General features: G+C 42.9%; 1 long non-coding RNA gene across 1 annotated transcript in view; it reads right to left on the reverse strand.

Annotated features, from left to right (window-relative positions):
• Positions 1-971: 971 nt before the first annotated feature.
• Positions 972-12417, reverse strand: part of LOC116095324 — an 11851-nt gene continuing 405 nt past the window's right edge. The window contains exons 2-6 of the long non-coding RNA XR_004120549.1: positions 11333-11541; positions 10969-11125; positions 5921-6965; positions 1992-2302; positions 972-1367 (exon numbers count right to left, since the gene is read on the reverse strand). This is a non-coding gene — a long non-coding RNA (uncharacterized LOC116095324). The remainder of the gene's footprint in view (positions 1368-1991; positions 2303-5920; positions 6966-10968; positions 11126-11332; positions 11542-12417) is intronic.

Below are 12417 nucleotides of genomic sequence, written 5' to 3' on the forward strand. Positions count from 1 at the left end.
TCAGTGAATAAAATTATAAAATGTGACTGACTTATTCCTGTTTCCTTGATACTCTGACAGCTAAAGATGTCTTGAAAAGGAAACAGCTGAATAATTCATTTTCTAATAATGAGCTGTGGAGCAAGTTGAAATCTAAGACCAAGGAGAGAAATCACAGTTCCCGAAGGAAAGGAAAAAGCATGCAGGCTAGACCACGTAAGCTATAAGTTAGCCCTCATTTGGGCTTTTCACCAAGACCCCTCAGGGCTTTGACCTTCAGTCTGTTGTCAGGTGGAAATCATTAGACCCACAGTGGTGCAGTCTGGAATGAGGTCAACCACAGCCAGTGAGCGCCTTACCTCAGTTCTCATACACTATGGAGTGGATGGGCTAATGGAGAAGCTGGGAAACATCCTTCATAGCTCTGCTTAAAGGCATTCATGTGGAAAAAATAAAATGGAACAGGAAAGCTTTCGTTTGCTTTGTTTTTTGTTTTTAAATGTGTGTGTAGATGTTCAAACATGTGTGTGTGTGTATGTGTGTGTGTGTGTGTGTGTGTGTGTGTGTGTGTGTGTGTGTATAGGTAACCGTGGAGGCTACAAGATGGCATTGGATCCCCTAGAGTTGCTGTTAAAGGCAATTGTGAGTTGCTAGAATGGATGCTGGGAACCAAACATGAGTCCTCTGAAGGAGCAGCATGAGTCCTTAACCACTGAACCATCTCTTCAGCACCCAGCTTTTTTTTTTTTTTTTTTTTTTTTTTTTTTTTTTTTACTTTCTAATGCTGAAGACCAAACCCAGGACCGTGCACGTTCTAGGCAAGAACTGTACCCCTGAGCTGCACTCCAGCTCTAAAACAGGAAGGAAGACCCAAAGTCCGAGGCTATTTGAATAACTCACACATTCTCAAAAGTACTGCTGCAGCACACTGTAAAGTGTTCAAGTCATTTGAAAAAAGACCTTAGTTTTAAAAAGTCCTAAAGTGCCAACAGTTGAGTCAGTTCTTTTCTTTATAATAAGAGTAATTCCAGCAGTAGTTTCACAGAAACAAAGTCAACCTATAGCTCAAGCTCTTCTGGGACTTACAGTCATTGGTTCAATATAAACTAGATTCACTTCCCTGAAGCCAAATAAAATTACATCCCAACATTGTTAAGAGCCTACTAAATAACCGTAAGAATAAAGACACCAGGATAACAGGAAGGGATAAACAAAAGTTGATACATTTCACAAGATAAAAAATAAACACGGGTTGGAGAGATGCCTTAGCACCTCAGACTGTGTGTAGCTCTTCTAGGGAACCTGAGATCCATTCCATCACCTAGGTCTGGTGGTTCATAACTGCCTGCAACTCCAGCTTCAGGCCATCCCATACCTTCTTCTGGCTTCTGTGAAGACAAACAGATAGAGACAGACAGACAGACAGACAGACAGACACACACACACACACACACACACACACACACACACACACATAAAAACAAAAAAATATAAATGATTTGTATTTGTATGTGTATATATGTGCATATATGTTCTATTCTGTGGAGGATAGAGGACAACTTTGGCTGTATCTACCTTGTTTTTTGAACCAAGGTGTCTCATTGAATTGGTACTAGCTAAGTAGGTTAGGCTAGTTGGATAATGAGCCCAGAAGTCTGCTGTCTCTTGTCCGCAGGGCTGAGATTCCCTGCACAGTACCACATCTGACTTTCTTAAAGGGGCGGGGTGGGGGCTGAACTCAAGTCCTCATGCTTGTAAGGCAAATTACTGAGAGAGCATCCTGACCCCACAGTTGGTGTCTGTTTCTCCATGACTTAGCAAACTCACAGAAGATTCCTAAGGTGCAGAATTAACAAATTAAAACCTACAAACTGACTTTGTTGACATTTTCCCTCTTGGGACCCTCAAGCCGTTGAACCACTTTCCTATCACTATTGTACTCTGAGGTTGGGGTATACAATTGGTAATGGTAAGACAATGACAGACATGTGCCCGACCTCTTACGCACTAACCCTGCTATTCAATTCTTTTCTGACACATTGTCCCAGTGATACGGAGTCTAATTGTTTTAAAGTGACTCAGTTGCCCCTTCTTGACGTCATCATGCTGGGATGCTGATGGCTCGTGCAACCTGGGAGCTTGCCCTTTATTTTCACTTCACCCATTTTCGCTCTTTTCTCCTCCTGAATCTCAGACTTCCTAGAGTTAGCCTCAGATTTTCCTGTCATTGTTGTATCTTCTGTTTCCTTGTTTCCTTTTCTACTCGTCTCTCAAGAGGGTTTTCAATTGCATCTGAGTTTTCTGCTGCATCTCCAATTCCAATCTACAGGAAAGAGATAACACATTAAGCTTAATGTTGCCTAATCTCTAAGTTGTGGCTTCTGCCACAGTTCCTTAAGCTACCAAATGATAAGGCTATTAGCATGCCTCTGGCACTGAATGCTATTGTACCAGGCTGCCTAGATCACCTGTGCAGATAAGAGGATTTACAATCAACACACTCCTGCCTTTGGAGAATGTAACTGTTGGTAATCATGGCTGGTTACACAGTGTCCTGGTCTAGTTTCTGTTGCTATAACTAAATACCAGGCTAGGTCATTACCAAGTGTAAAGGTTTGTTGGGTTCGTGGTATTTTAAAGCTGGAAATGAAGAAGCATCTGGTGAAGGTCCCCTGCTCCAACATACTGGAGGACATCAGAGCAAGTCATCCGGCTCAGACCATCCTTCCTTTTCTTTTAAAAATACCTTCAAGGGTGTCCTCTAGCCTCAATTATTCCCCAAACACCTCACCTCCAGATGTCATTAACATATTAGTGGGGATTAAGTTTCCAACGCCTTTCAGAAGGCAAGCTTACACTACAACACACAGGCAGAGAGTGCCAGGACAGCCAACAGTAGCCACCACAGACTTTTGAGTCTTACCCAAGCTTATCCCGTCGAAGACCTGCCTGTGTATTCTTATACACACTGAAGGCCAAAGCATGGTGTTTGTTTCTGTCCAAACAGAAATCTTTGTAAGCTTATTCTGGATTCTTCTAGACTCTGCCTGGTGGTCAGTTTGCTTGATGATCACAATTGCCTCTAAAGACTGAGTCCTTCTAAAGCACCAGAGAATGTGTGGGGAGTCCCAAGAATGCCCTAAACATTCTGATACCATGGTTTGATTTGGGCATGGATGTGCGTGCGAGTGTGTCTGTGTGTGTGTGTGTGTGTGTCTGTCTGTCTGTGTCTGTGTGTGTCTGTGTCTGTGTGTCTGTGTGTATGTGTGTGTGTGTGTGTGGGGAGAGAGAGAGAGAGAGAGAGAGAGAGAGAGAGAGAGAGAGAGAGATTCTGTTTTCATCAAAAGACAAATACAAATTACTTAGTACTAACATTAGCCTTTTTGCTGTGAGAAATCTGACATAGACAATTTAAAGAAGTAATGATTTATTTTGGTTCTCGGTTTCAAAGGGCTTTATCGTGGCAGAGACCAGCATGATGGAAAAGCACAGATCACACTATGGAAGATCATGATTCAGAGAGCATGACAAGAAATCATCAGAGAAAATAAACTGCCTCATTAGTCACTTGACACATTGCTGAGACAAAAGCAACTTAAGGAAGGGATGGTTTATTTTTGGCTCATGGTTGAAGGGTGCAGCCCATCATGTCACAGAAGTCCTGTCAACAGGAGCTAGAGGCAGCTTGCCACACATCTCCACTCTGGAAGCAGAGGTCGCTGGCTGCTGGGGCCCTGCCCCTTCCTCTTTTCAGTCCTAGCCATGATGTGATGCTAGGCTTTGCTCTTTGAAGGTGGAGCTTCCACTGTTTAGCCTAATCTAGGAACTTCCTCATGAACATCCCCAGAAGTTTGTTTTCATGGTAGTTCTAAATCCCATCAAGTTGCCAATCAAGATTAGTCATTACACTGAAACTAATAGAAAAGAAAGCGGGGAAGAGCCTCGAGCACCTGGGCACAGGGGGAAATTTCCTGAAGAGAACACCAGTGGCTTATGCTCTAAGATCAAGAATTGACAAATGGGACCTCATAAAATTACAAAGCTTCTGTAAGGCAAAGGACACTGTCAATAGGACAAAACAGCAACCAACAGATTGGGAAAAGATCTTTACCAATCCTACATCAAATAGAGGGCTAATATCCAATATATACAAAGAACTCAAGAAGTTAGAGTCCAGAGAACCAAATAACCCTATTAAAAAATGGGGTACAGTGCTAAACAAAAAATTATCAACTGACGAATACTGAATGTCTGAGAAGCACCTAGAGAAATGTTCAACATCCTTAGTCATCAGGGAAATGCAAATCAAAACAACCCTGAGATTCCACCTGACACCAGTCAGAATGGCTAGGATAAAAAACTCAGGTGACAAAAATAAAAAAAAATAAAAAAAAAAAAACTCAGGTGACAGCAGATGCTGGCAAGGTTGTGGAGAAAGAGGAACACTCCTCCATTGCTGGTGGGATTGCAAGCTGGTACAACCACTCTAGAAATCAGTTTGGTGGTTCCTCCAGAAATTGGACATAGTATTACTGGAGGACCCAGCTATACCACTCCTGGCCATATACCAAGAAGATGCTCCAACATGCAATAAGGACACATGTTCCACTATGTTCACAGCAGCCTTATTTATAATAGCCAGAAACTGGAAACAACCCAGATGTCCCTCAACAGAGAAATGGATACAGAAAATGTGGTACATCTACACAATGGAGTACTACTCAGTTATTAAAAACAATGAATTTATGAAATTCTTAGGGAAATGGATGGATCTGCAGAATATCATCCTCAGTGAGGTAACCCAATCACAAAAGAACACACATGGTATGCACTCTCTGATAAGTGGATATTAGCCCAGAAGCTTGGAATACCCAAAATACAACCCACAAACCACAAGAAACTCAAGAAGAAGGAAGACCAAAGTGTGGATACTCCGATCCTTCTTAAAAGGGGGAACAAAATACCCATGGAAGGAGTTGTAGAGACTAACTATGGAGCAGAGACTGAAGGAAGGACAATCCAGAGACTGCTCCACCTGGGAATCCTTCCCATATTCAATCATCAAACCCAGACACTATTGTGGATGCCAGCAAGTGCTGGCTGACAGGAACCTGTTATAGATAGCTGTTTCCTGAGAGGCTCTGACAGTGCCCAACTAATATAGAAGTAGAGGCTCATAGCCATCCATTGGACTGTGCACAGGGTCCCCAGTGAAGGAGCTAGAGAAAGGACCCAAGGAGCTGAAGGGCTTGCAGCCCCTTAGGATGAACAACAATATGAACTAACTAGCACCATCAGAGCTCCCAGGGACTAAACCACCAACCAAATACACATGGTGGGACTCATGGCTCCTGCAGCATATGTATAGCAGAGGATAGCCTAGTTGGTCATCAATGGGAGGAGAGGCCCTTGGTCCTGTGAAGGCTCTGTGCCCTAGTGTAGAGGAATGCCAGAGCCAGGAATCAGGAGAGGGTGAGCAGGGAAAGTGGGGGAAGGGAACAGAGTTTTTATTTTATTCATTTTTTTCCTTTTTTTCTGAGGGGAAACCAGGAAAGGAGATATCATTTGACATGTAAGTAAAGAAAATATCTAATAAAAAAAGATTAATCATTACAGCCTCCAAGACCATTCCTACTTCCCCTCAGTAGACTCTGCCTCCTGCAGTTCCTATAACTTTCCAGAATTGCAAAGTGAGATGGGGACATAGCATTCAAAATATGAGCTTATCAGGGGACATTTCATATTTAAACCATAATGGTGCTTATGACCCTTACCATAATCTGTGGTTTTATGTCTTTTATATGAGCATGTGAGCATGGACCACTATGCTTTCTTACCTCTTGGAAATTATTTCAGAGTTTTTACCTAGGACTCTGTCTGTGTATTAACATAATTCCTCTCTGTTTAAATTTCCTCTGGCCTTTTAATGCTATGGACATACCTTAAACATTTGGTGATGCTTGATTCATAGTTAATGATGGGAAACTAAAAGGTGGCAGAAACTGTTTGCAGGGATAGAGGTTGTTGGCTGGTGGTCTCTGCTGTTAGCTAAGCTGCTTTTCTTCATAACAGGTGTCAAAATGCTCTGGCCTCTGCTTCTATGGGGTCTATACCCAGGGACTCAGGCAATAGAGGATGGAAGAAATTGGGAGAAAAAAAACAAACATGTGTGTTATAAACATACAGGTTTATCTTATTCCCTAAGAAAAACCTCATAGTATTATATAGATACCATTTAGCTTGTCTAGGTGTTACAAATAATCTGGAGATAGTTTTTAAATGGGTAGAAGGATGTATGGATCTAGATGCCAGTACTACAGTATTTCAGATGAGAGGCTGCCACATCTAAGATCTTGCTCTCTGCAGTGGCTTAGGGAATCAGTCTCCCATACACACCAAGGATAATTATACATATAAAACATTCACTTGGAAACAGTTTCCCCAGAGAAGGATTCTTTCCTTTTCTCCTTGTAAAGTACTTTCAGGGCTACTGAATCCCTGTGGCTGGAGTAGTTGCAGGTCAAAGTCTGGCGGCATGTGTATAAACCTCTTATTCTCAGAGCAGTAAACGTTAGGACATTCCTTACTCTCAGCTCTCAGCCCCTGAGTCTATGAGGGTCGATCTTCCCTGTCTTCCCGAGTGAGGCAGTCTCACCCTAGCCACTCTTTCCACTTTACAGCCTCTGCTCTCCTGTCCCCTGCTCTAGTGTGGACTCATTCAATTCTGTTTCTCTGCCGCATGTGCTCAACCTGTCAGGCCAGTCATAGAAGAAGAGGCTGTCTCCTCATTCTCTGCTCTCTTCAGATGAGCCTCTTTCTCCATAAATGACACTGTAACCAAGACCAGGAAACAGAAGAAAGGGAAAACTAGTAAATATGAGGTTTCTTATCTCATATAGGGCTGGAAATTATTCCTGGGGGAGAGTTTTCAGTCCACCTTTCTCCAGTCGCGCCTTGCTGCCTTCTCCACCCATGTGCATGGAACTCTGAAACACAAGAAGAGCAATTCTTTTCTTATTTAGATATAGAATCCAAGTAGAATGTTGCACAAAACATTTCCTGTTTTACACACACACACACACACACATGCATACACACTCACCATCCAAATGAAAATTAAAGCTACCCATACTCTGTCATACATTGTCAACATTTTGGTGTATTTCTTTCTATGCTTTCTTCCATTCAAAAAATGTTTGAATGATACTACACATAGGTCACATTTTGCAAAATGGAATTGCTGTGCATGTTTTTTTATTGGTTTGGTTTGGTTTGATTTTGAGACAGGGTCTTTCTACGGTCATCCTGACCGTCCTGCAACTCAGCCTGTAGATCAGGTTGACCTCAAACTCACAGAGATCTTCCTGCCTCTGCGTCCTGAGTGCTGGGATTAAAGACATTCACCTCCACATCCAACTTGTGTGTGTATTTTTTGTATAATATTTTAATAATTATTTGAGAATTTCATGCTACATATAATACGTTTTGATCATAGTCTTCCATCAACCTTCTTAGCTCCTCCCCCACCGACCTCCATTCTTAATACTGCCAACTTCAAGTCTGTTTATTTTTTAATAACCTATGGAGTCCAATTTGTGCTGCCTATATACTTGTAGATGTTGGATCATCCTGTGGAACATGACCAACCCATTAGGGGTCATGCCATTTATTAAGCCATTAGCTGTCAATAGTTCCCCAGCTAGGAATGGGCTGTGTGAGCCCATCTCTCCTCCATGCTGACGTGTTGACTGGCTTAATCTTGAACAGGTACTGTGCAGGCAACCACAGCTGTTGTGAGATAATTGTAGAGGCCCTGTTCTGTCCACAAGACACCCACTCCCTCCAATCACACCTGACCTTTGGCTCTTACGTTCTTTCTGCCCACCTCCCTCACCTCTTCCACAATAGATCCTGAGCCTTGTGGGAGAATGGTGTGGTACAGATCTCCTGTTTGCGGCTAAAGACCCCACGGAGAGTTATTCTGTCTACAATAGCCAGTTGTGAGTTTTCACATTAACCATCATCTGCTGCACAAATAAACTTCTCTGGTGAGGTCTGAGAATGGCTGTGAATGTATTTCTTACAGTTTTAACAAATAATGGGTGTGTGTATAGATGAATAAGTAGAATCCATTTTAGTTGATATGTTAGTTATATGAATGTACCATAATCCATTATTTTTCATCAAATATTATAAATATCACAAAGGCTAGCATATTGGTGCATCACCATGTTAGTCTTAGGCACAGAATTCTATGGAAGACGGAAACAAAGCGTACTAATTTGTAATTGCCATCGGTGGCCCCTTTACCCCTTTACTTACTAATATGAACTAATATGACAGGGCATATTAGCATGCATCCAAATTATTGACCAACTGCTAAGCAAGAGTTGCCACAGTCTTCCTTCATATAGCATGAAGAGATAGCTAGCCAGAAACACACAGTGTATCTGCATAACCCACACTCTAGCAGGCCTCCTGGCTTCTTGTTTACACAGACTCTATGTGCCCTAGAGTTTTCAAGCCAGGACACTTTGAGGACACAGAACTGACAATGAAAAGCTCTATAATAATGTTATTATAAACAAGCATTAGCCATTAATTACTTGGGGCGCTTCAGATGAGGGTTCCACAATGAGACCAGAGTGTCAAATAAGGATTATAAAAAGCTAAGCAGTTTTTTTTTTTACTTGCCTTGTGATTAAAAACAGAAAGCTCTTTATATACACACTATTAACTCTTTATAGGTAATTAAGAAGGTCTGGTTTCCCTTGGGACCTGATGAGCACATTGAAAAGTCACACCCTCATCTGTCTGCTCCAGCAGCCGAGGCCTTTGTCCTCCTGGTGTGACAGAATCTGCATATGAGGTCCATCTGAGACTTGAGTGATGAGGGGTCACCAGAAGGGCTTGCTTCTCTGCATTTTGGATGGGGCTGGCTGACAACTTCCATCACATGGGGTCCAGAATAGACTCAGGAGCATTGATATCAGGCCAGGACTGCCTGTCTTCCCATCAGGCATCTCAGCCAGCCGGCAACAAACACTCCTGGTCTAGCTATTGAGGACTGAATAATTGGCAGAGACTTAAATGCCTGCTGACTTGCATTTGGTGAGCCCGTTTGAATTTTAAGTCTTTCATTAGAGCACAGAGCATCCCTTTTAAAGACTCAGGTCCCATGATAATGAAGACTCTTCCTAGAACACCAGGAAGGCAGGATGGTTCTTCCTGCCTTCCCTCATCTGACTGTGTTTAAACAAGGTTGTGTATTCTGGGGGCAATTAGGAGAAAAGGAATAAGATGAGTGAGGTTCACTTCACTTTTCAAAGAAAGTAGACAACACATCTAAAAATGCTTCCCTGTTCAGATAGATAGCTGTGCATGTGTCTTCTAGGGATTACAGGAAGGGAACCTTGAAATACTGGGCTTTGGGTATGTGTGGTTCCTGGTGAACTAAGTCAGTTACAGCCCCAGAAGGCTCTGTAGGGTTATGGTGGTGTGATATATCTGTGCCAGGGGAGAGGTCTGTCGTGGTTTCAATACATCCTTAAGCCCTTATTCAGACAGCAGGTGACTAGGAGGGAAGCGACAATGGTTCAATGCAGTTTTTCAAAAAATCTTTTAGGAAGCTGGATCAGCCTACATGGAAATGTAATTGTGATTCTCAGCAGGCTTAGACTTAGTCACAAAGAGCCAGAATAATGTGTTTTTATACAAGGCATTCATTCATTCATTTTTATTCATTTATTCTTTTACAGTGCCACTATGAAGTGCCAGGCTGTGGGTAGGATCTGGTGCCTATCCCTAATGAATTGAAATTAAGGGAAGAGAAGGGTGTTGGATACAGGGAGCACAGAGCAGAGAAAGAAGATAAGAAAGTGCAATGTGATAATTATTAAGCCAGCAATTGGTGCTAGCACCAAAATTCAGATGGGTAAGAACTTACTGGGACTGGTGTGGGGAGAGAGTTGGAGTAATAAAAAGCTTCTAAGGCCAAGAGTTTGTCTGTGTGTTGAATGATGGGGAAGTAATTTTCAAGTAGACCAAGACATAGTAGAAAAGGCAGAGTAGCAATGCAGGGGGTGCACAGCATGGTAGAGGGCCAGAGAGACGGCTCAGTGGGTAAAAGCATTCATCCTGCAAGTATGAGGTCCTGAATTCAGATAGCACCCACATAGAAAGCCAGGCATGGTTTTGTATCCAAGTTGCACCAGCACTGGGAAGGGTAAGACAGTGGGTCCAAAAAGGAACTTGGTTGCCCAGCCTTTCCAAAATGGCAAGGTTCCTGGTCAGTGAGAGAGCCTATCTCAAGGCAGTAAGGGAAACAACAATTGGTGTCTTGTTCTGACTTTCTTATGTGCACAGGCATCTGCACCCTCACATTCACATGTATATAACACATACACACACACACATACACTATAAAAAAAACAGAAAGAAGTTAAAAACAAGCTGGTAGTGCATCCCTTTAAACCCAAAAAATAAGGGGGCAGAGGCAGGCAAACTTCTGTGAGTTCAAGGTCAGTCTGGTTTACATAGCAAGTTCCAGGATAGCCAGAGCCTATATACTGAGACCCTGCCTCATGGCTCCAGTGCCCTTCCCCAAATAAATTAAAGCAGCATGGTATTTCATGGTTCTGTAAGCAGCTGTCCTAGAATAGCTGGGGGCATGGGGAATGGTGTAACCAAAATAAGACCAGAGAGTAGTGAGGGGCAAGATCAGGATGGGCTGTATCACTGAGGCAATGTGTCCAATAGCTCTACCTAGAACCTGGAGCTGCTGGCCCAAACTCTGGATATCTACATTTACCTTTTCATCCAGGACTATGGACCAAGGAGGTCTACAAAGAACAGAGAGCATGACACATCTACTGTCTGACACTGTGGATACACAACAGAGTATGGACAAGCCTTGGTCGAGTCCAGATATCTGTAGCATCTCTCTGGGCTCTGCTTCCACACCACTGTTCATCATTAACTGATACTCACGGAGTTTGGTGGAGAAGTCACCACATGATACCTCCATCCAGCCTTCTTTCTGCACTTTTGCCTTCAGCAACATCAAACTAGCTGTCACATCGTCTGCTCATCTGGGTGTCCTGGGTTTTCCTCTGCATATCTGCTCAGCCAGTCTAAGGAACTTAATCTTAAAGGGAAATTAGATCACTGTGACATGAGTTGTTTGAGTAAGATGCTACTGGCTTAGAGGAGAGCTGCTTAATTTGTAAGCTCACACGTCATTAGTCGGGGAATCTCTTACAGAATTTTTCAGAGGATAGGTGCCAAGCTCATGAATCCGTAGTTGGTAGAGAGGGTGGCTTATTAATGGTAGTTTCAAAAATAGGGCACTGACCTTTTCTTAATGCTCCCATGTGATCCTCATGCTCCACGAGTCTCTTGGGTTATCAGCAGTGGTCTTCCCAGTAGATCGTCAGCAGCCTGTGCAGTGCTTAGGCAAGCATCACAAATTTACATACAGCTGTTATGGCGTTCCTCGAGTCTTAGGGACTTCCAACCCTTTTATTGGTTTGTTTAGATCCTTTCAGTAAAATATCCCTGCACCTGACACAGCAGAAAGAGCAAAATGGAGAAATCCATTTATTCCTTTTTCTGTGTTTGGACAGGACCTTGCTTTTGTGGGTCTGGCTGGCCTGGTGCTCATTATGTAGCCCAGGCTGTCCACAAACTCCCTACAATCCTCCTGCTTCAGCTTCTCAAGTACAAGATACCGTCACAATGCCCAGCTTCAATTATCATCCTCTTTCTCTTTGTTCATATCTCTTGAGCAGCTTCTGTGTGTTGCTGGTGAGTGTAAAATTCCGCCCAAACTTTGACTTTGTTAAAAGCGTTCACTCCCATAGTCCATACATTTCGTTTCAATATTTATCATTCTGCAATATCCAAAGTGCACAGGGCAATTGATGGCCCCTGAAGCACACATCTGAACTCAGTCTGAGTCATGGTGGGGATTTAGTGTTTCAGGAATTCTATCAGTGATAATAGATCATGAGGAAATCTGCAGGGGGCTGGAGTCTTGCAAATCAACCCTGACAGGAGAGAGCCCTTGAACTCTTTCACTGCTGTAAAGCTCCACTTCAGTATGTCTCCTCGGAGTGAAGGATGGGCTCTGGTTTGAGAAGACAGACTATCTTATGGACCTCTATCTCTTAATTTATAAACAGAAAATTCCACTGAGATGACAGTTCTCTCTACAGTTCTACAGTTCTCTACAGTTCTCTCTAGCTGGAAAGTTGTACAGCTGCAGAAAACTGATGGGGCAGTGATAATCAAAACTCACAAGACCAGGCATGGTGCTGTGCACTTTTAATCCCTGTCCTTGGGAAGCAGAGGCAGGTGTATCTCTATGAGTTCAAAGCCAGCCTGGTCTACATAGTGAGTTTCAGAGTTCCAGGACATCCAGAGCTATGTCTCAAAAAA

This window comes from Mastomys coucha, unplaced genomic scaffold (assembly GCF_008632895.1).
Source record: "Mastomys coucha isolate ucsf_1 unplaced genomic scaffold, UCSF_Mcou_1 pScaffold18, whole genome shotgun sequence".
Lineage (NCBI taxonomy): Eukaryota > Metazoa > Chordata > Mammalia > Rodentia > Muridae > Mastomys > Mastomys coucha.